Source organism: Pteropus alecto, unplaced genomic scaffold (genome assembly GCF_000325575.1).
Source record: "Pteropus alecto unplaced genomic scaffold, ASM32557v1 scaffold98, whole genome shotgun sequence".
Taxonomy (NCBI): Eukaryota; Metazoa; Chordata; class Mammalia; order Chiroptera; family Pteropodidae; genus Pteropus; species Pteropus alecto.
The window spans coordinates 9567137-9589439 of NW_006443570.1; the positions used below are offsets into that span (position 1 = coordinate 9567137).

At 39.8% G+C, this 22303-nt stretch overlaps 1 protein-coding gene and 1 pseudogene across 1 annotated transcript in view; one reads left to right on the forward strand and one right to left on the reverse strand.

Moving 5' to 3' along the window:
• The window catches only part of ANKFN1 (ankyrin repeat and fibronectin type III domain containing 1), a 330895-nt gene that overhangs the window by 160270 nt on the left and 148322 nt on the right, over positions 1–22303 (forward strand). The gene's annotated exons all lie outside the window — the stretch shown is intronic.
• LOC112473363 lies at positions 21003–21122 on the reverse strand (annotated as a pseudogene).

A 22303-nucleotide genomic window follows, 5' to 3' on the forward strand; every position in this document is an offset into this window, starting at 1 on the left:
ATTTAGTAATTCACACACACACACACACACACACACACACACACACACACTTTCACATTCACACACACTCCATTCAAATTGCTTAAAGGAAGTCACTTATTCACCGATGCAATTTAGTTGATTACATGCAATTAGGAGCATACATCCAAGCAGAGCGCTGTACTGGGTTTCTTGTGAGGATAACCAGAAATAGATTTATCCAAACCACGGTGGCCTAAGAATTATCATCCCAAATTTAAACTTTTGGGTATTCAACTTTCCCAATGTGACTTCCTGTTTTGCAGAAAAGAACTTGAAGAAATAATAATAAAAGAAGGCTCATACTCATTTCCGTTCACCAAGTGGCTTGTTCAAAACAACATTTTAATGATTTAAGTGTAAATGAATCAGAAGCATATGGATTAGATTTCCCTTAAAATACACAAGGATTTTTAAATGAGGGAGAGTGGAATGAAGAATTTTCCCAAATTTAGTGCTCCTTGAAATAGCCTTTTCTCGTGTTATTAAAAATTGGTGGGGGTGGGGATGCTGATTCACTTTGAACTACATTTGGCAAACGGGTGGAGTGGGGAAAAGGTTCCTAACATCTACGTTAAAGGGGGACCATGCTTCTCCTTGGGCATCCATCAACTAATTCATCCCAACCAGCATTTTTGATGAGTTAAGTGTAAATGAATCAGTAACATACGGATTACATTTGGAATACACATGGGATTAAAAAATGAAGGAAAAAAGCACTTGGTAAAGTATGTCTGGGGTTTTGCCAAACCCATAACATTCAAAAAAAATTTTTAAAGGTTTGAAACAATAGATGAATCCCTCCCAGGCTCTGCCAGCCTCACCAGGGGGAGTAGACACATGGCTGTTTATGTGACTATGCCAGGTCTCTCTCTCTTAAACAACACTGTGGAACAGCCAGGGTCCATCCTCACCTGCCTTGTGCTCAGGCTGCTTCTTAATTGTGTGTCCAACTTAAAGAGAATCACCTCCCGAGTTAGAGAGAAATCTAACCAATTTCCCTATTTTCAGAGCATGTAAATATAATGCATTTGGCTGTTGAGCCATTTGTCTTCCTAGATAAACATAAAAGGCAATTGAACAGAGATTGGAATCTGTTCCTAAGTGGGATTTGCATTTCGTGTTTATTTTCGGTTTCTCGTTTAGCACCTAAGTAATACAAACGGTGACCTGGTGCGCTGCAGCCCACATGGAGCCCCTAAACCAGTGGTTTCCCACTTTTTACCTCCATGAAACTTGTTATTTTGCTCTCCTCTCAGATTCCATATTTTGAAGCATATGGTTTATACACTAGATCCAATTATTGAAAAACAATTTCACCATCTCGTTATTAATCAACAACTGCCATTGTAGGAAAACTAACATTAACACACTGAGTTGATAGAATCTGAGTTCTCAAAAAGAAATATATTTTAGCCGTCCTTCACAGTCTGAACCCGGTTACTTCTGTAACTCCGGTGTGTGTCTGCCATCTTGGAAATATCTCAAAGAAGCCCATTTCTTCCCACGTGGGTCCCCGAAGAGCCAGGATCCCAGATAGGGAATCCTTCGCCTAACAGGTCTGACAGGCATTTCAAAGTGGAGAGATTTCTAGAACAGCTACAGTGGAATCTCTAGGTCTAAGCCCTCCAAGGATCAAACAAATATCATTTAAACAAAGCTTTCCCAAACACTAGGCAGGTCAAAAGAATCATGTCAGAGAGAGGCAGAAGAGCACCAGTGGAGACACTCTCCCCAACAGAGCTCGCGATTCCTTGGAACAGTCACGAGTCTCTCCCCTTCACCTTGGGGGCATTCTGCTCCTCATCTGGGGCCTGGGGCCATCCCGTAGGCTCCATGTAAGACCTGCAGAGATCTCAATGGGTTCAAGCCTAAAGAATTAAGTATGTGTCGTCAGGGCTTGTGACAAGGCTTAAAGGAAAATTGGTTTTATTATTTCCCTGCTCCGTTTTCGAGGATGGGATGGGGGAGTGCAGTAGGAGGAGTGATTATTTGAAAATCTATATAAAAATTCAGAAGTTAATCTTGTCACGTCAAGATTTTGGCAAACCTATTCCTGCGTGTTTGTATCAGAATAGGTGGGAAGACAGTTCCTTTCGTAATACTGGAAAATAAGCTTGCTCTCTAAATTCCTAAGCAGCAGACACAGCTCTGGCAAATGCCTCAGGAGACAGATCATCTTGAGACAGCCGTGGAAACAGCTTGACATTAATGAAAATGTGCAAATGAGATAATAAACTAGAATGGAATAACCATTTCAAAACAACCTGCGACCCTTTTTATTTTCTTCCTGCCGCACCCCGTCATGGAACAGTAACACAGTTAGATCATCCAGAGAAAGGAGCCGCGATAAGATTAACGATTACAGGAGAAAGGAGATTGTCCCCTTCTGCTCGATGTCCTTTTCCGTCATCAAGCACCTAGGTTAAGGTGCTGTCGTAACAATAAGCTGTTCTTTGAAATGAATTGTGTCTGTGCCTTAGGTACATTTAGAGCTTGAGTCACCAAACCTCAGCAGAGACGCCAAGTCATGGGAGCATGCATATATACTTAATTTTATTTCAGGAAAGCAATCAAACCAGAGGCACTTAGGCCCTACAGTGGGGCCCGCTCAGAAACAAGACGGTCAAGTTCACAGGCCATTGCCCAGGAGCCTCTGAAGGGCTGACATAAGATCGATTGGCCATCCTGGGCCATTTAGCAAACAGTTTACATAGGTGGCCTGGGTACTGGATTTAAACTAAATGAAAACTATTGGGAGAATTCCCTATAAAGTGGACTTGATCTATATTAGGGAACAGGCTAATTATAGGGATTGGCATATATGGAATCAAAGTGAAACACTATATGGGACTAGAGAGTGGTGGTCTTTTATACCAGGGTGGTCTGAAACTGGGGTTTAATGTATGTACAATATACAAACATTTTTGACAGACCATTAACACCTATAATCTTGTAAATATTTGCAATTTTCTAGATCATAAATATAGCTGCATAAGCAGTTCTTTCAGAACATCATTTATACACCATTAAAGGTTAATTTACAAGTTAGTACCTTATAGAAAGAAGATATGTGGGCTTTATGCTAACTTTCTGTAAAGGGAGACTGGTGTCTCCAAAAGCAATTTGTAGCTCTCCTGTGGGTCTGACTGGGGTCCTATTCAAAGCACTATTTGAATTCTTTTCATCAGCTCATGTTCACAGCAAACTTAATCTTCTGTTTTGGGGAGAAAAAAAAAACAGAGGAGAGAGAAAGATCTGAGGTCTTCAGGCTGTACTTCCAAGCATCCAACTGTTTATTTGAACAGGCTCTCTTGACACCATTCTCATTTGTCATAGTCCCTCTGATACCTGTTGTTGTACCTTAGCCTCCATCCCAAAGGGCTGCCAACAGTTCTCAACTTAAAGACTCCTCGGAGGGACCAAACAATGACATCTGACCTCCGAGGCTACCGTTGTGTGACATTACATTTTGTAAAAGATCAAAGAGAGCAAGGAAAAGAGGAGAGAAAGTGTTTTGTGGGAATTTTCCCCACCTCCAGCCAGGCAGTTTTGGAGTCTATCTAGAGATAGTGACAGGGGCCCTGGTTCCCACAGGAGCTGTCCACAAATTATATCCATAGAAAGATGCTGGGGTACTCTGGGAAAAGAACATCTCTTCTGTGAGAGGGTGGGTAAATGTGGGTTAAACCCATAAGGAGAAAGCCACAGAGTGACCGCAGCAGATTCGTGTTGTCTGGAAAGAAGCTGAATGATGTTACTTATTCAATATGCGGAGCCTCTTCTCTGAAGAAGTATTCCACCGATATCACTATCCTTTCCTTGAAATGTGAACAGTCAGTCTGTGGACTGCAGGCCTGCCTGGCCGGGCACAGGCATTTTTCATGCATCTTGAGCCTACTCTGTCTCTTATACCTCCCAAACAGAGGATTCTCGGGGTTTTCCTGCCGTTCTTCTCAGGGGCTCCGTAGGACACTGGAAGCAAATTCCAAAAAGTTTGCAGTCTACATACACACTTCTCCCCTGTCTTTCTGTTGATTTGGAGCAATTTCCCAAGTGTATCCCATTTCCCTTGTGCTCTTCAGCCCCCTCAAAGTCAACCCAGGTCCCCAAATAGCAAAACATCTCTCTCCATACTTGCAGCACCATGTGGCAAATGCAACACTGAGCTGGGAGTCTAGACGGTTAGGCTCTGATCTTAGGTCTGCCACTATCTGACCTTAGAGAAATGAGAGTCAACTTGGGCTGCAGTTTTCTCATTTGTAAGTGACTATGCTGGGCAATTAATGAGATGGCCTCAAAATTCCCTTCCATGACTCAGAGTCTATCTTCTATGCTTCTTCTCATTTGGGACTCATAAAACCTATTAGTACTCTTCTCTCCCCTCTCCAAAGACTTTTTTTAGGGAGTAAATAGCATTTCTCTCCCCAGAACCCTCCCGTTGGCCCTCAAGCTCCAGCCCTATCATTATATACTTTCTGGCATTTTCCTATGATATCCGCATCTAAACCATAGCCATTCTGAACAGTTTCTGTTGCCTCTCTCTCTCTGCTCCATATCTTCCTTTCTGTGTTAGTTTAATATTATAAAAAATATTGATATAGTTCATAGGTTTTATGGGAATTCAAGATTCCCTGATATTTTGAGAAGAAACCCAAGATTTGAACAAATGGTGCAATCTTTAATAAAATCTGAATTTTAAGGCTGTGGCTAGGGATTTGGGAACCTGAGTAGGGCTGTCACAACCTAGAGGCCAAGTGTAAGACCGTATGTGCAAAGTAACTAATTAAAGGGCACAGTATTTGACGAGGCAGGAACACACGAAAATAGGTGTTACCAGTAGGAGTGTCAGGTTATTGGCTTTTCTCTGGAAAGACCAGAGTATAGAACTTTTTAAATCAGTGGACAGTGAAGTTTGGTTTTCTTGATATTTTTCGATTGTGCTTGAGTTATTTGTAAATAACAGCGTTTATCTGAGCATTGGAGTTCTCTTCCATTTGGAAATAACCATCATTTTGAACCCTAGGTTATATATTTCTTCAATTTCTGATTGGGGGCCTCAGGCCTCACTATATCAGCACTGTGTTGGGCCATCTATTTTGTGGAAGTTTTACCCTCATTTGAATTTAATTCTATGGCCTGCAAGATGAATCCTCGTTGAATCATCACGAGTCTGATAGTCTGAATGCTGCTTCCACTCGAGCCCTTCCATCCTGCCTTCTCCTTTACTCCCTCTTCCTACTGTTTCCTCCTCCTACTTTCTAAATGACCCTGCCCTACATACCCTAGTCTCAGCCTTTCCCACTAGTAGTTAACTAAGGTAGTAACGGAGTAGACTGTATATATCGATGGCTTCCACTGGGTTAACTTGTTAGTTGCCCTATCTATTCCTGTATGAATTAAGATCACTAAGTAATGTGTCAGGCAACATGACCTGAGTTTACTATAGATATTCCTACAAAGAGCTGTCATTTAATACTGTGTCCTTGGTTTTTGATGAATGTTAATAGATGAAACAGCCGTGTGAAGGATGTTTCTGAGTCTTTTATAAATTCGCTGTTGAAGAACATCCATTATGTTATTCAATACCTCTTAAATAAGGAGCCATGTGATCAATTTTTTCTTAAGGTTTAGTGCTAAAAAGGAAAAAAAAATATTTCTCTCTTCCCATAAACTATTTTGCTTGCTTTTAAGAGGTCATTAGAGCTACAAAACTCATTTGGGCTCAAGAGTTTTAGAAGAATATTTCCTGAATTTAGGAAAGGGTCTAGTTTTTCTCTCGGTTACCATCACCTCCCTTCTCCCACTTTCCGAACTAGCCCAATACTGTTCTTTCCTTCTCCTCTTCTCAATGCTCTGTTCTTGATCTCTGAGCCATGTGTTCCCACTCTTCTCACCTCTGTATCTCCAATGTTTTGTGTAAGGAAGAGAGGTTAAAATAATATGTTACTTTCCCCAAGCAATATGTTTCTTTGCAGGGGTCTTCTGGGGGAGATGATGCTTTAATTCAAGGCCGAGCAAAGGATGTTTTATGAGAGGCTGCCCCAATCAAAGGGAAACAAAACCAAAAAGTTATTTGTACAAAAAAGATGAGGAAATATTTATCTTACACTCCGACTGCCTCTTGGAGATTCTCAAAGAATATTAGGAGTTGTATCTAAAAAGTCCTGAAGTAAAGAAAATAAATGTATTTGAACCCACAGTCCTTTTAAATGTTAGTCAGAAGAACACACTTCAAGAACTTCTACTTAATCCACATAGTGGTAAATCTTTCAGGTCCTGAGGCCAGCAAGTAGAGGTGCCATTGGGTCAGTATGGAGGTGGAAGCGTGGCCTTTCCTGCTTCCCAGATAAGACCAGAGGTAACTGCCCACTCTCCCTCATGATTTAGCCCTCAATCCTAAACTCCGCCCCCAGACGTGAGGTCTTCCAAATACCACAGGCGTTTACAACTAATCCATTCATCTTCATCAACTTACATAGCTTCCCCCACCCGATATTAACAAGCCTACAGAGCTCCTTGCCAATTGTATTCAACATTTTAAAATAAAAGTGACAGAAACCCTTTTGGAGAAAAATCGTTTATTGGCTCATGTCGCTGGAAGTCCAAGGGTGGACCTGAGGCTGGCTGAATCCAGGGACTTAAATTCAGTCATTACATATGCTCCTTTCTTCTTCTCTTGGCTCCACTTCCAGCTGTCCCTTGCCATCATTCTTAGTATCTTTCTGCATGTCGAGAAAGAAGGCCACTGACTACTCCATGCTGACATGCTGCAGACTAAAAATCCAAAAGGAAGAATTACCCTCTCTCTCTCACCATTGTCCATATATCAAATAACATGGAAGCGCTGTGGCTGGCCCTGTTTACAAAGTCACGTGTCCGTCCCTGTACCAAGAGCTGAAATCAGAGTGTTGCCCAAGAGCGATTGCTCAGCTTGAGTCATAGGCCCACTTACTCAGGAGGGCTTAACGACAGAAAAACACTGCAGGTTTACCACATGAATACCAACAAACGTCTTGCTTGGATTATCCCATGTAGTCAAAAAATCTGTCCTTCTTAAGAAGAAAGTTTTATGTTATTCTATTTAGAATTATTTGCATTGCATCACTTTGCTCTCACTTGAAATGCTTCAAGTTCTTTTCATCTATATCTTGTCTCCACAGCCAGACTGTACGCTCCTCCCCATCCTGTCTCATACTTGTCATTCATTTACTCATTCTGCAAAATTTTACTGAATATCTGTTGCACACCAGGAACTGTGCTAAGCTCCGGAGAATTTTTTTTTAATTAAAAATACAAGATGCTCAGAAAATGCTTTGCAAATAACCGAACCCCATTCCTTGTGATGTTCCGAATGCTAAGAATGGACCGTATTCTCCCAGCCATAGTCATCATAGAATTTTTAGTAAGGTAATTATGTGAACTTGGGCCTGTCATTTCCCTCTTTGGGCCTCAGATTCCTCAACTGTGAAATAAAGATATTAACAAGATGCTCTCCAAGCCCTAAAATTCTAGGGTTCTAAGTCCTGGACAACCATATAATATGGGCAAGAAGAGAGGCTGTTTTTGAATTTGTCCCTAATTATCTCATTCAACTTAAATTACATCCTCACCCCTCTCAGCATAAGAGATAAGAAGAGAACACAGTCTCATTTCACTGCCCCCTCTACAACATTTCGCTTCTAGATATGTTGGATGTACCATTTTAAAGCGATTTACAACCTCCAGGCGCATTCATTATAACCAACCACTTTATTTAAACGTGCTCTGCATTGTACACAGCCCCCCAAACAACTCTAGGAAACAGGATAAGATAAGGAGTTGTCCTCATTTTAGGGAAGAGAAAGCTAAGGTTGAGATATAACTGCTCAAGGTCACAGAGCTGGTATGGTTTCCCGAACGGTGTCACGATAATGCCCTCTCTCAACTCTGTAGCACAGCCGAAAAGACAGAGTCATTTCTTGCCATCGAAAACCTGGATCCCATGAGAACAAAGTCTGTGAACTTCTTAGGATGTTTAAGTCAAAGGGGCTTTGGTGATGCATAGTTTTAACCCACAGCATAATAAGGCCTTTGGCAAGGAAGCAAGGAATACCAGGAACATAGTGTCTGCAAGGAAAATGTAGCAAAATGCCACATATATCAAGTAGCTCTCACGGTCCGGAGATGAAAGAAATTAGGGCAGGGGGAAATTCTCACCACGTTTGGGGCCCTCCATTCTGTGAAGTTCTCATTCAGGCCTTTGCAAAACTGAGCCATGCTTTCCCTTATTCCCCTAATCCCTGCCTTTCATTTTTAAACCAAAGTGCCTGTGAAGAGAAATCCAATGCACATGTTCTGATTCATTTACACTTAACTCATCAAACTCTATTTAGGAAGAGCTATCTGGTGTCCAAAAATATTTTAGAGTCTTCCCTCCTGCCATTTTAATGAGCCATCGAAAGTTGTTTTTTTGTTTTGTTTTGTTTTGTTTTTGTTTGTTTTTTGTTTTTTTATTTTTTGTTTTTACTGGTGTGCCCACGCTTGAGTTGAGCACATGTAAACAGAAGGGCACCCAAAAAGCCTCGTGGGCGTGCAGGTTCCAGGCTGCTTAGAGACCGAGAGGGCCATCTCTGCTTAGCAGAGTCTTCCGGGCTCCATGGCAGTGAGTGGGGCTGCACCGGGGGAACCCAAATAAACTTGAGACAGAGCAGTTTGCCCAGAGCGAGACCCATGTAATTGCCACAAACACCAGCAAGAAGCAGACGGGGCTATAGACTTGAGATAGAGGGTTTTCCGAGTTCTGCCAGTCTCCAAAGATACAAGAAAGAGATAAAAACTACAGAACTGCTGGCTCAGAAGGAGATGGCCACGCCAGGGAAAAAGAGTCCTGCTCACCAGGCAGGGAGTTCTCGCCACCGTCGTCCATTCCCTGCAACAGACCCCTGGCTGATGGCTCTGCTTCCACACTGGACCCCTTACAGCCCAGATTTCTCTCTTGAGAAACCAGAGTAACCATTTAAAACAGAAATCAGAGCTTACCCCTCCTTGGCTTAGAAACTAGCAGTGGCTTCCTGGAGCATTTTGAATGAAATATAGATTGCTTGCCCTAGCCGGAATATTCCTCATGACCGAGCCTCACCTGCCCCTCCCCGCTCAGCACCTGCTGCTCGTCCTCATTCACTCCGCTCCCGCCGAGCAACTGCTGTTCTCTGACTTGAACATGTGAAACTCGTTTCAACCTCAGGATCTTTGCATCTGCTCTTCCCTCAACCTGACCGTTCTTCCTCCAGACAGTTACACGGTTGACTTCAGCTCATTATTTGTTTCTTCTTTCAAAGATTTCTTTCCTTACCGCTCCAGCTCCAGTAGCCCTTCCACCTTAACTTGCTCTTTAATGTTTAATTTTTTTCTTAGCACTTACCACCTCCTGAAATTGTCTCATGTCCTCGTTTATATGATTATTTCTTTTGACCCTCACCAGAGCATAAGTTCCAGGAGGTCAGGGACCATTCTTCCTGATTCACCTCAGAATCGCCAGTGCCTAGAACAGTACCTGATATAGGGCATATCTCAATAAGGATTTGTTGAGTAAGTGAGTGAGTGAATGAATGAATGAATGAATGAATATCCTTAACAACTATTTCAACCTGGAGTGGCACATAACTTCAAAAAGCTAGGGGGATGCCTCCTGCAAGTGAGTGAATGAATGAATGAATGAATGAATACCCTTAACAACTATTTCAACCTGGAGTTGCACATAACTTCAAAAAGCTAGGGGGATGCCTCCTGGTCCTTGAGCAAGCAGCCCTAGAATAGCGTTGTTTCTGTCTTAGATAAGGCGGCATCAATCCATTGCTCTTGAACATCTGTCTCTTGGGGCAAAAGCTGTGATGGAGAGCACGAAAGGCAGAGGAGCTTAAAACACATGACTATAAGAGCAACTTCTGGGCCAAACCTCTGAAGTGTTGGAAGGCTTTGGTGCTATAGAGACAAGTTGGAAGCTGGTACCTGCAAATGACCAGAGTGGCTCGTGGAGACACAACCAAAGCCAGGTGAAGCAGAGCCCGCATTCACGAGCCAAGTGCCTTTGGGCAAGTCACTTACCCTCCCTGAGCCTGTTTCCTCTTGTGTAATATGAGGATAATAATATCTAACTCAGGGAGTTATATACAATGTATAAAGTACCAAACACCGGATCTGATATAAAAAGAGTTTTCAATAAATGATAGCTGTTGTTATTGGGAAGAGTAGAGAAAAAATTCTGATGATGAACCAGAGAAACATGGCTTTGTTATAGTATTAGAGTAGGTTCTTCCCCAGATTGCAGTGACCTGGGGAATGTCTTTACCCACCGATCTAACAGTTACAGTTTTAATTGGAGGCTGAAGGAGGGAAATGCAAAGGGTGAATGGACTTACCGTGTAGAAGGGATCCTGATTCCACACTTCACCCCGGCCTGTCTGGGAAAACGTTCTTCGGTTTGTTTCCTTTAAGTCTCTATCTATCAGGGAGAACTGATAGATGATGCCAGGACTGGGCCCCTGGTTCAACAGCCCAAATATTTTTTCTAGATATGGCTATTAATGCATCTTAACAGCCCGAGTCATCACTCTGACACAAAAGGCAGCAAATTCTAACTCCTATAGGACATGTTGCACAGGTCTTGCACTCTGAATCTCTCCGACAAATAATTTGGTGTATTCCTTCATTTTCTCTATGTTTATATGATATAACATATATAAAATATGTTACATGACTAAATTCTTAATATGTGTACATTTCAGTATTCCTTTTTCGTTTAACATTATACATGTTCATTTTCTTTGTTATATGCAACTTTTCATAAATATCTTTATTTAATAAATATACAATATTCAGTTCCATGACTGGCTCATGATTTTCTTAACCATTCCCCTGTTATTCAATACTTAGGCTTTTCCCTGTGGGGTATCTTTTGAATTTAAAAAAAAAAAAGGAAAGAAAGAAAAAAATACTTAGGCTTTCTTCCCAATTTTTCACTATAGTTAATAATATAATATTGTAAGACACAGATCTTTGCCTGAATTTTATGTAGTTTTCATAAAAGAGTATAAGAAATAAATTTCTGGATTAAAAACAGTGGACATTTTAAAGGATTTTTTTATAGTATTGTTAAATGGATTTTAAGACTCCAGTACGATTATACATTTTAACCAGATAATCAATCTCATTTTTTTATTCACACATGTGATTACTAGTTAGGCTGAATTTTTTCATTTTTATTAGCTACAACACTAGATTGTTAAATAAAGAATATTACTAAAGGCTAAAGGAAAGTTTAAAAATATATAAAGGAAAAAACTAAAAATATAAAAGTAAGTTCCCGAAGTATAGGCTTAGACTCTGAAAAATATTTAAATAACTAATATTATTATATTTTTAATATGTGCCAAATATTTTGTTAAATGTTTATGCAAAACTATCTTTTATCTGCACAGCAAGTACATAGTACAATTAGGACATTTTCAACTGTAATACCTCAACCAACAGACTCATTTAACTGAAAAGAGTCTTTCAGTTAAATATGGCTCAGATACAGCTTGACTCAGGATCCCAAATGATACTTTTTCTATTTCTTGACTCTGACTTCCTCTATGTTTGCTTCATCCTCAGCAATGAATGGTTGCCCAAGAGCCTGGGCCAGTCTCCCTACATCTCGCTAGGTCACATTTCTATGGCCAAGGTAATATAACACTCTTACTGGCCAGATCTTAGTCACATACAACAGCATCCAAAGCATATGAACTGAGATTAAGATAGAAGGCAGAACCCTAAAGGAAATTTGGGACCCTTTAAACAGGAGAAGAGTCAATGGGTACTGAGCAGCAAAAGTAACTCTGCTATCGGCAGGGGCTCTTATTAACCACATTTTTACAGATGAGAAACAGGCTCAGAGAGCTTATTTGACTGCTCCGAGATCACACAGCAGAGAGTGATTCAAATGCAGTCTCCCATCTGTCTGACACTAGCAGAAGCACTAAAGAGCTTGACAAAGCCCCCAGATCTCTGACCCAAAGATAACCTCACTTTAGTCCCTGTGGGGCTGGCAGTTTGCCTAGGTTATTCCCTCAGCGCTGGGTCTCCACTTAATTGTATTCATTCGGGATGGATGCATCCATTCGTTCAGGCCAAGGAGCAGACTTCATTCTGGTTTGTGGCTTAATAGACTCATGGTTAAGAACATAAGGACTTATGGGATTTGGAGGGCAGACAAGTCTAGGTTCAAATCTCATCTCTGAACAATGTACCTTTGAAATTATCACTTAATTCACTAAGCTTCACTTTTCTCATCTTTAAATGGAGTAAACAACAGTCCCTACTCCATAAGGTTGTTGTGAGAATTAAGTGCACTAATGCATGAAACCTCTTAGGAGCCAGTTCTGCAACCCCTTAGTTCCCCGTAGCGATCAGCCATTTTGGAGCATGAATGGGAAGTTGTCACCACCTCCTCATGTACTATATAATCACCATTCCTACTCATCCACCGGAAAGGTTGCTTACGATTGCAAATCTAATATCTAAAGTTGAGTGTAATGCATGATAGTGAGATAACTAAAGATCATTCTTTCAGAGCAGAGAATTTAATCCCATGTCAAATTGAAATTTTCAGCTGATTATCAAGAAAGTGAATGTTATGAGAGTTTATTTCTATTTCTTAACTCACAAACATTTATACCCATTATTTTAACAGCTTATCTCTCCCTCTGAATTTTTTCTTATTCATTATATATTTTGACTTAATCATAAGTTATGTTTTCATGCTTCAGATGAGGCAGTTTTTTGCTGAGAAAGCCCCAGATTCACTCCATTTTCCTTGAATTGTGGCATATTCACTTTCAAAGTTTATTTGGGGGAAAGAGGCTTCTCAAAAAATGTACATTCTGTGTACCATGGCAGTAATGTTTGTGAGTTACGCCTGGTATGAATCAGGGTTCTCCAGAGGAACAGAACCAATAGGATATACAGAGATACATAGAAAGTTATTATGAGAAATTAGCTCACATGATTCTGCTGTCTGCAAGTTGAAGGCCCAGGAAAGCTGGCAGTGGAGTTCTAATCCAAACCCCAAGGCCTAAAAACCCAGAGAAGCCAGTGATACAGGTCTCAGTTTGAGTTCAAAGTCCCAAGAACCAGGAGCACCAATGTCTTAGGACAGGAAAAGATATGTGTTTGAGCTAAAGCGGAGAGCAAATTCGCCCTTCCTCCACCTTGTTACTCTATTGGAGCATCTAACATGTTGGATGATTGATGCCACTGGCATTGGGGAAGGCCATCTTCTTCACTCAGTCTGCTGATTCAAATGCTAATCTCTTCCAGAAATAATGTCTTACCAGCTATCTTGGTATCCCTTAGCTCAGTCAAGTTGGCACATAAAGTTAACCATCACACACGAACTCCTAAAATTCTGGCTACAGAAGTGATATGGACTATAGGAGCTATTCGGGCCAATCTCCACTGCCAGTTTTGTTTTGTTTTTTTCCGAAGATTTATTTATAAACGACTGTAAATTCTCTTCTTGAAATTCCCCAGGAACAAATCTAAATTCAGGAGTCAATTCCATGATATTTTTTTATTCCTCAAAATCAAAAGGTCACATTTTTCACTATACAATATTGAATCAATATTGTCATGCAATATCCAGTAACAAAATTTGACTGAATAGTAATAATTAAAGTAACTTTCATCTCATTCTTAAGTGATAACTAGCACTTGCTAGATAAACTTTGGTAATAAGAAGTATAGGAATTTATAGTTCTAAATTCTACAAGTTTAACTAACAAAATATCAATCTTCTAAGTTCTTTGTTTTTATTTAAGACCATTTCTTATATATTAATTGGCCTACAGAATTATCTATGGTAGTAGAATGATGATAATGATGATATAATAATAATAATAATAATAATAATAATAATAACAACAATAACAACTATATGCTAGGCATTGTCCTGGATGCTATGTGTACATTTTCTAATGTAATCTTCACAGCAGCCTTAAAAAGCAAGTATTCCCATCTCCATTTTACAGAGGATGACATCAAATTTCAAAGAATTGTATCCAAAATCTCACGATAATAAGTTATAGGATGAGACTCAAACCCAAATATGGCTAACTCCAAAGCCTACACTGCTTTAGAACTGAGTTTGCAATCTTTCAGAGTTTGAGTTTTAAAAATCCAGCTCACTGCCATAGAATAATATCTTTAGCCCAATGGTAGATCCAAGGACATGACAGAGTGAGTTGATTAGGTCCTGAAAGGTCACAGAGTAGGTAAATTTTTATGGAAGAAAATACTGAATCATATGACCTGTAGTGCTGCTAATAACATGAGACAAAGGTGTCACTGTCAGTGGCGTCCTCACACTTTTCAACATACCACTCTACCAATAAGAGCCAGGGACGATGCACAATCTGTGTCAGCACATCTGATAAGGGGGGCTTGAAAAGCTTTTGCTTCCTTAAGAAAGTAATCATTTATTGAACAAAGAGCAAGGGATAAATAAACTGTTATGATGAATCAATTACTTTTTTAAAGCAATTCCCAATAAAAAAAAAAAGCCCCTTTGAATTACCCACCCACGGCAATATCAAAATGATCAAAGCAGCTTGTATCTCATGCTGAAGCCTTATCTCATCTAAATGCATCTTTGCCAACCTCTCTAGCACCCTTAAAGATAACGACAGTGAAATACAATTCAGGTTCTGGCAAGATGGCTCCCAAGGAAACTTTCGTTCCCTGCCGTCCCATCCCCCTGCCTCAGGCATCCCCTCCCTCCTTGGATCTGAGTTTTCCAAAGTCCCCAAATTAGGTATTAAGTATATGTTTATTCCATCATGGTTTTCTCTTCTAATCTGGGAGATAAAAATAACAGAAAGAAATGTCTATTTGTAGTCTCATTTTATCCTCTACTGTCCCAAAAGTAAACTTCAGGATGTCGCTGATCTCATGCCTCCTCTTTCTTTATTTGGCCCAGTCCAAACAGGACAGCTTTTAGGGTGGACCTCACATACAGCTCCAGTTCAGAAATATTGCTTTACGAATATGCAGACTGATCCTCGATATGCTTTGGCACATCATCAACGTTTTAAAAACTGGTTCTCTTTCAAAAACTAGAGAATGGGTTATTTATCGGCAACAGTAATTCTGGGAGTTAATGACCAATAGGCAGCTTGAGCGATGCTTTATGACAAAACACAAATAATCATAAACAATTTAGAAAAGCCCAAATCTCCTGAGTACACTGAACAACCCTCTTTTGTCTTGAACTGCCTCGAAATGAGAAAAATTATGAAACTCTATGTTTATTCGGAAGGATGTTTAACATGAAGCTTAAAGGTAAAAAATCTATTTAGTGTGGATTTTTTTAAAGCTTCGAAATGAACAGTATCTGATTGTTAAAGTAAAAGCTGTGGGACTTTTGTTAGAGACATTTTAATGTGGCCCTTAGTTTTTCTTCTTCAGTAGGACAGTTCAATTTAGCAATCAATGACAGCCTTCTATGTGCCATGCACTGTGCTAATGAGAATATACCAAGGAAGAAAAGTGTGGTTTCTGCCCTCAACGAGCTTTAAAAATCTTATGCTGGGGGCGGGGCAGGGGAAGGCACTACAAATTCTAATATACTCACTTTAAAGAACTAATAATTGTATAACATCGCTTTTTCCACCTATTGTCCTATAATTTCTACTTTCCCAACAAAAGGATGTTGAATCCCATAGAGAGAGAAAATAAATGTGCACGCTGAGCAATGTTCTTTTTCCTGTGATGTTTAAAAGCAATTTTCTTTAAATGAAATTTAAATAGAAACTGCTAACATTGAAATTAGTGATATCACCAGATATTCTGTGTTTTTACCCAAGAAGCATAAGAACCTCAGGCTTCATGGTGTTTCTCCAGTCTTTTGTTATTAGAGCTTAAGAATCGACAACACAAAGATAGCTCTTGACTTGGCATCCAGGGGTAAAATACCATACCTGGTCCTAGGGCCTGTGCTATTTCTTTTCATCTTCCCCTTCTCTATATTCCTTTCCTTTGTTACTTCCCTGAGGAAATTCATATTTAGAACTTTGTTCAGTACGACACAAAGAGCTGAATAACATTCTCTGCTGGCAGGAAAGTGGCAGCTGTTTGGTTTTGGTCGGGAGCTGCGGTGGCGGTTGTTTTGTAAGGCTTACATAAATTTCTCGAACATCCAATATGACATTGTGTGAAGAGCAGTGGGTTTAGAGTGAGTCAATTTGTAAGTTTTGTAAACTTAGGCAACTCACTTATAATTTCTGGGCCTCAATTTCCACATCTATAAATCTGAGCACTAAACCAGTGGTTCCCGAAGTTTGCTGCACTCTAGAATCACCAGGGGAGCTTTTAAAAATCCTGATGCCCAGGTTGCACGCCAGACCAATTAAATCGGAATATCTCAGGATGGAAGCCACATATTTGTTGTTTAAAGATCCCCAGGTGATTCCACTGTGCAATGAGGTTATAGAGCCACTGCAGAAAACTCTGACTTATCCGATGTCTTTGCCAGCTCTAGTATTCTAAATGTCATGCTCTCTGAGCTTCAATTTGTTCCTCTCTCTTATGAGACTCAAGCTATTAACAGCTTATCTAGAGCTTCAATGCACTCACCATCCCAGTGGGCTGGTCTATGAAAGTTGACAAATTGATTCTAAATTTTTATGGAAATGCAAAAGGTCTAGAATAGTCAAAGCAATCTTGCAAAAAAAAAAAAAAAAAAGAGCAAAGTTGAAGGCCTTGAGATTATCAAGCTACAGTAATCCAGACATTTGGTGGTACTTTAAGAATAGATGAATAATCATTGAAACAGAATAGATGGTCTAACACTCGACCCTCACTTACACAATTGATTTTCAACAGAGGTGTCAAAACCATTCAATCAGGAAAGGAAAATCTCTTGCACTGCAACAACCAGATAACACCTACCTCACACCAAATACAAAAGTTATTTACATAGATCACAGACTTAAATGTATAAGCTAAAACTATAAAGCTTCTATAAGAAAATATAAGCTAAAGTATTTATAAAGACTCCCTAAACAGGATACTAAAAGCACTAACAAAAAAGATAAATTAAAAAAAAAAAACCCATAAAACTCCTTTTAAAAAATAGGAATAGGCAAGCCACAGACTGGGAAAAAAATATCCATTTTACATAGGACTCATATTCAGTATAAAGAGTTTCTAAAACTCAATAATGAAAAACCAAACAATGCAATTTAAAAAAGGGGGAAATACTTGAACAAACACTTCACAAAAGATATAAAAATAACCAGTAAGCCCATAAAAAAAACTGCTCAAACTCATTAGACATCAAGGAAATACAAATGAAACAATGACAGTGAAATAAAAACTCCTCAAACACATTCAAATGGCTAAAATTTAAAAAATTGATAATGTCATACGCTGGCAAAGATGTAGAGCAACTGGAATTGCTCATGGGAATAAAAAAATGAAATAATTATATTTTTAAATGTTTGGTGACTGCTTTTAAAGTTAAACATATATCTATCCTATGGCCCAACAATTCCACTCCTAACTATTTACCTAAAAAAAAAAAAAAAGGAAACATATGGCCATACAAAAACTTGTACACAAATGTTCATAGGAGCCTTATTCATAAGATCCCAAACTGGAAATAACCCAAATGTCCATCAGCAGATGCTTGGATAAACAAATCGTGGTATATTCATACTCAGCAATAACAGGGAGTGAACTACTAATACAAACAACAGCATGGATGAATCTCAAAAACATGTTGAGTGAAAGAAGCCAGACACAATAGAATGCATACAGTATGATTGCATTTATAGAATGATAAAATCAGAACAATGGTTGTCTCTGTGTGTATGAGGTGAGAGGGTGTGCAATAGACTGGAACTCTCTAGGGTGCTTGAAATATTCTATCCTGATTGCAGTGTGGGTTACATGGGTGTATATGTTTGTTAAACATTTGCTAAAACTCGTCAGACTGTATATTTATGATCTGTCTATAAATATACCTCAAAAATTAAAAACAACACTTTTATAAACTATATATAAAGTGTTATGCAAATACTATGAAGTGTTTTAATTTTTAAAGCCTTCCAAGAAAAAGATGAGTTTGAGATGATTAGAATTTTGAACTGATGCTAAACAATCATATGGCACTGAATATCCCATTTTCATTTGGATATTTGATGCGATTGGTTCCAATATAATGAGTTTGCTTCATAATTTAGCAAATGAATACAGTACCTTCTAGCTAGCTAGCAATAAAAAAGGGAAAAAGACAAAGAAAAAGGCTGGTACCAAGAATGATCTATACATAAATGTATAGAATCTTGGACCTTGACAAAGTATTGGCATATTCACTTTATTTATGGCAATTCCTGGTAATTTTAGTGAGGTACCTTTGAACTGAAGTAGAAAAAAGTAAAAGTTTAAAACATGTGACTCTAGACATCCCATTCTGTAAATCAAATTAATAACCACAAAACAGTATGAAAACATCTGCATGAACTGAAAAGATGAAAACTGATTAAAGTATATTATTTTACAACAAAGTCTCAATTAAGAAGTTCTTCAAGAACAAAGTCCCCTTTCTGCCTACACACACACACACACACACACACACACACACACACACACACACCCCTCTTCCATAAAGCACCAGAAGCAGGAACTGCATTAGTTTGTATGACATATCCCAAGAACAGTGTTCCCACTGAAACACAGGCACAAATACCCAGGAGAAAACTCCTCTTCACCTTCCTTCTTTCTAACTACACCCAGCTTCAGGGCTATTGTAGAGAAAGTTCTAGAGCTGACATGGCTTGCTCCAACAACACCGGTCTTCTTTAGGAGCTCTGAATATAGCATGGGGATGTCGCCTGTGCTAGATGTTAAGCCTAGAGTGCTGCCCGCACAACCCACCCCATCCCCTAAATCATTCTGTCAGGGAAGCGCAAGCTAGATTCAAGTCCACTGACTGGATGGTTTTATACCCAACGCAAGGATCCTCTCCTTCAGAGCACTTAACTCGGCATAAAGGTGCACCAAATGCTGGAGGGTAAGCTTATTAAGGGCTTTGCTCACTATTAATCCCTATACCTAAGACATCATAGGTGCCACATGCATTTAGTAGACTATGTGGCTCAATGAATGAATGCTGGCCTCCTGGAGTCACTGTAACAATTAAATAAAGTAACATATTCGAAGTGTTAGCAGAGCATCTAACATTAAACTTCAACTCTTTTTCCCTTTCCCTTTACACAGATTTTTCCTACAGAGAACTGTTTTCTCTTATTAGATGACTAAATCTTATTCCTTTTAACCACCACAAACCAAACCCTTTCAAAAATAGGAAATAATCTGGTGTTATTTTCAGCTATCAAAGTCTGATGACACCTTAACATGACTATGCTATGAATTTCCTCACCCAGCAGTGGACGTCTTGACACTTTTGACCAGGGAACTAAATACCCTATAGCCTGTATTTGATAAGAATTCCCAGAGTGATCTGGAAATTGTGTGTGTGTGTGTGTGTATGTTTGTGTATGTGTGTGTTGTATGGTGTGCTTGAATGCACACACATACATTTGTGTATATGAAAGAGAGAGAGGGAGAGAGAGATTGTAAAATTCCAGTAATGGATTTAAATTCTATTCTTAAAGTACTAAAAAGTGTAAAATGTCCAATTACAACTCAACTTTTCAAGTTGTCTTAAGAGGTACAATGTCAAACACATTCATAACATCTTTTTCTTCACAAATAAACACACAGTCACCCTTCTTAAGTATAAAAAGTATCCAACCAGGGCTAATGATTTCCAGTTTATCTCTTGATTAAATGTCCCTCCATAGAGAAACCCAGAACTGGAAAGCACAGCCTGGAATAGAATGGGATGGGAACCCTCAGGGTACAAAGCAGGGCGCTTTGTGAGTCTTAATAAGATTCTGTGAAATTTTTGTTTCCGTGGTGTGTATGTGATGTGTGTGTTCACCGGGTCGCAATGTAAAAAGTGTTTCTCGATGTAAGCCGTGGTCAGAGACATTCGGAGGCAACAGCACAAGATGCCCAGGCAACAATTGATGGTTACATAGTCCAAACCTGGTCAACAAACAGAGGCGCCAGCATGCAGGTGTACAGAAGTGTGAAGGGTTCAGACATAGACGAGATTCCCAGGCAACCTAGAGAGAGACTTTGTTTAGTTCACCAAGACAAGTTTAGTGAGATGAGGGAAGAAGGGCAGGCAAATGCCCCTCAACATCCCAGAAGAGAAACAATTGCCCTAATTGTCAGAAGCATGTCAGAAAGAGCCCAAATTACCTGGAATGAGCTATGTAAAATATGAAGCTCAAGTCAGGATTCTATTTATTCTGTGACTATATAAATATTACACTATTTTTGATAGAAAGGAATCTTTGACTACTTCACTAAGTCATCTCATGGAGAAATCTACAACTACGATGTCCTTATAATCTGTTCCCTTCTCACAAAAATTTAATTGAGCCATTCCAATGTCATTTAGGGTGACAGCAGGGGTGTGGTTGGGGACTGTGTGTGGTCTTTCCCTTGCAAACAAATTGCTATTCTTTAAAGTGTGTAAAGCAGAGACTAGACAGGCTGCTCAAGGCTTATTCATTCCCTGGAGCTGCTGGGCTGGAGGTGGGATCCCACCGTGGCTGTGATTTTTAAGGCCTTTAGTTCAGGAGCTACCAGCACCCCAGCCCGAGTCTGCTCCCAAAAGTTCTCCCTCTAGAACTGTCTTTTACCCCCTTTTTCCCCTTCACACAGGGGTGCACACACACACTCCAGATGACTCCTTTATGCCTCTCTCCACCTATATTCCACTTTTATTTATTTTTATTTATTTATTTTTTAGGGGAAGCAACCCTTGGTTGACCTCACAGATTGCAAGGACCTTGTCAGCTTACAATCCCTTATTATTTTTTTATTTTTTACACCTACAGCACCTGGTCTTCCTAGGTGGTCCTCCCATCCAAGTACTAACCAGGCCCGACCCTGCTTAACTTCCAAGGTCAGACAGGATTAGGCTTGTTCAGGGTAGCTTGGCGGTAGACTTTATTCTACCTTTAGTTAAGGAGTTTCTTAAAACAAAATGGATACTTTGCTAAGAGAGTTCTCAGAGCTAGAGTGGTATAATGCTAATATGTTTTCCTTTTTAGCTTTTCTGTCATTAAGATTGAGCCTCCCTCTCCCCATTCAGGACTAGAATCCTGCTTCTGCCCCCAACCTTGTGACCAGAAATGTAACAAACACAGACTTCCCTGTCCATATCTCTAAACTGACCTTCCTAAATGTCCCCTTGCTATGATCGGCCAGCTGGTCAGGACCTTTATCAGCTCTTACTGATCATCCTGATGTCAATCTAGTCTCTAAATCCTCATCTATACCTGTTGTCCCAAAGTAACTCTGAGTAACACCCCCTTTCATTTTCAAAAGCATTCCAGTGTGAAAAGTCATTCATCCAACACCCCACTCGGCCTGCTCAGTTAGGATTTTCCTGTGGCCCAGAGCAGGGTCTATCCCTATAGTTCTAGGTTAGCCAGACTCAACGTCTCCTGCCTTTCAGCATCATATTGAAAACTTGGTGGCTTAAAAGAATGATAATCATTTATTATTCATCATGGTTTCTGTGGTTCAAGAATTCAGACAAGACACATATTGGGGGCAGCTTGTCACTGCTCCATAATGTCTAGGGCCTCAGCTGGAAGATTCAAAGGTCGAGGGCTGGACTTATCCGAAGGCGCGTTTGCTCACACATCTGGAGACTGATGCTGGTTGTCACTTGAGGCCTAGCTGTATCTGTGGCATGGAGCATTTACACGTGGCCTTTCCATGTGACTGGGCTTCCTCCCCACATAGTGGCATGGTTTCAAGGACAAAAACCCAAACCAGGTAGAAGCTGGTCCTTTTTATGACCTAGGCTTACTTAACATCAAGTCATGTCGCATTTCTCCACCATATTCCATTGATCAAGGAAGTTGCAAGCCTCTGCCAAGATCCAAGGCCAAAGAACATCAGACCCCCACCCCTCAGTGGAAGAAGTATAGTCACATTGTAAGAAGATCGTGTAGAATGGGAGAGATAGATCCACGTATAATATAACCAGTCACTTCCTCCAAGCACCCCAGCAACCATAGGCAAGATGTCATCATCCTTGCTACCTCTTTCTATCAAAATTTTCCAAGGATAAGCCCCTTGATATATTATGACATGGAGAAATTTTCTAAGCAGGAAT